This window comes from Gadus chalcogrammus, chromosome 20, assembly GCF_026213295.1.
Source record: "Gadus chalcogrammus isolate NIFS_2021 chromosome 20, NIFS_Gcha_1.0, whole genome shotgun sequence".
In the NCBI taxonomy this organism is placed as follows: Eukaryota; Metazoa; Chordata; class Actinopteri; order Gadiformes; family Gadidae; genus Gadus; species Gadus chalcogrammus.
The window spans coordinates 5,301,347-5,303,846 of record NC_079431.1 but is presented as its reverse complement, the minus strand read 5'-3'; the positions used below and the strand labels follow the sequence as shown (position 1 = coordinate 5,303,846).

General features: G+C 47.1%; 1 protein-coding gene across 1 annotated transcript in view; it reads right to left on the bottom strand.

The window, feature by feature from the left end:
* Positions 1-2,500, bottom strand: part of klf12b (Kruppel like factor 12b) — a 30,980-nt gene that overhangs the window by 16,583 nt on the left and 11,897 nt on the right. The window lies entirely within an intron of this gene.

The following is a 2,500-nucleotide window of genomic DNA, read 5'->3' as shown; positions in this document are numbered from 1 at the left end:
TGTGTGTGTGTGTGTGTGTGTGTGTGTGTGTGTGTGTGTGTGTGTGTGTTGGCCAGTGTAAGTATAACACTGAGAAGTACACCCAATGTGAACTTTGCCTGTGCGTCCGTGTGTTAATGTGGGTGTGCGTCTGTGAGTTGGGTGTGCATGTGTGCATGTGTGTTTGTGTGTGGGTGCGTGTGCACACGCTTGTGTTGGACAAGGCCAAAGGGAGGACCCTGCAGGCGCTGTCAGTCAAACAGTTCTCTGGACCTGAGGGGAGGACAGCCTGAGGCCGAGGCATGAAACTGTTCCTCACACACACACACACACACACACACACACACACACACACACACACACACACACACACACACACACACACACACACACACACACACACACACACACACACACACACACACACACGCACACACACACACACCGTCCTCTTGTTTTTATCAACCTCCATCAGCCCCACCCTGCAGATAGCGGACTGGGTGTGGTACTGTTTGGGAGTTGTTTTCTGCTAACTGTGGGTGGGGACACTCTGATGTTCAATGGTGTATGTGCGTGTGTGTGTATGTGTCAGTCTGTCTGTCTGTCTGTCTGTCTGTCTGTCTGTCTGTCTGTCTGTCTGTCTGTCTGTCTGTCTGTCTGTCTGTCTGTCTGTCTGTCTGTCTGTCTGTCTGTCTGTCTGTCTGTCTGTCTGTCTGTCTGTCTGTCTGTCTGTCTGTCTGTCTGTCTGTCTGTCTGTCTGTCTGTCTGTCTGTCTGTCTGTGCGTGTGTGTGTGTGTGTGTGTGTGTGTGTGTGTGTGTGTGTGTGTGTGTGTGTGTGTGTGTGTGTGTGTGTGTGTGTGTGCTTGAGCGATGTGTGTGCGTGTGTGCTCGAGCCGGTGTGCGTGCTGACAGCGGAGTTCTCATTTCCTTCTGTGTGGCAAAGAACACTGATAACGGTGAACTTTCACAAACACCACACTAAACAGGTACTTTAGAATCCCATTGTCTGCCTGCGAGCCGTGAACTGTTGACATCCAAATGAGCTGCCTTATTTACTTGCATTTCGATATCTTATACAACAAACAGTTACTTTTGATACTTTTCAGTAGTACAAAAAAAACATGAACTCTGACTCTCCGCTGATAACGGGTGTAGTCTACCCTGGACCTCCTCATTGGGTAACAGCGCAACAGCCTGCGGCCATTTTGCCCTCTCTATCACCATGGACACCGTCGGTGTGCAACCAGCCCGCCACAAAGAAAGAGGTGATTGTCAGACAAAGAAAACACAAATTTGTGTCAAAGAGAAAATATTTCCTGTGCAAAAAAAACAAACACATTGAACAGCTATTCATGAAAATACATGAATGTATATATTTTTTTCTCAACACGAAGGACAAAAGGATTTACAACACGGCGTAAAATAAAAAGGTGGATGGGTTGTATTTTGTGCGAGAGTGATGTTCGGTGAGGAAGTCTTGGGCATCGACTCAGTGCGACCCGATGCTTTTATAAGCTATCAGGACCCTGCCTCCCATCTGCCCTCTCAGCCGAGGCCGTGGACATAATAGCCCATAATAAGGGTCTGGAGGCAGAAACAGACATGATGTTATTACTGAGTGAGAGAGAGAGAGAGAGGAAAGAAAAACGCTAATTCTGCAAGTCTGCCTTAGCTGTTGTTTTTTTTTGGGGGGGGGGGGGGGGGGGGTTCGCAGAGCAAGACAAGTCAAGTGGTGACCAGCTTGCCTTAGCTCCAGAAAACCAGTAATTAGTTAAAAATGCAATGTGTGTTGGAAAGGGGTATTTTGAGCAAGGGACACAAAGGCGGAGTGGTGGAGAGGTGGGCTGAGCCCTGGATTTCTTTCTTTCTCTCTCTCTCTATCACTCTCTCTCCCTCTCTCCCTCTCTCTCTCCCTCTCTCTCTCCCTCTCTCCCTCTCTCTCTCACTCTCTCTCCCTCTCTCCCTCTCTCTCTCCCTCTCTCCCTCTCTCTCTCCCTCTCTCTCTCTCTCTCTCCTGTTGTTTCCAGTCAAGCCCTGTTTCCATGGTAACCTGCTGCCGGAGATAGCATTGAAAGGAAGGGGTACCCACCCTCTCTTAAAGAGGATGGCCAACCTGTGTGTGTGGGTGTCTGAGTGCATGTGTAAGTGTGTGTGTGTGTGTGTGTGTGTGTGTGTGCACGTGGGACTGAAAGTGCCTGTCGTTGTTTGACTGTGTATGGCGAAAGCTTGAATATGATTTAAATTTGCATTACTAGAGAAGGCTGTTGAATTTCTGTTATTATGCTAGTAAATGGAATAATATGTGGACACAGCAGCACATTCATGTTCTTACTCACTGCCATTAAAGGTGTGAGAAGGAAATGTTAAAGACGACATTCCAAAATAACTATTGAAGCAATAAAGATCGAGTATATATGGGTAGCCAATCAAATCTGTCAATAAGGACGACAAAAAAGCAAATACTGTATAGGCTAGATTATAATAAAAAAAATCCTCTCACCACATGTCTGTCATTTTGTAA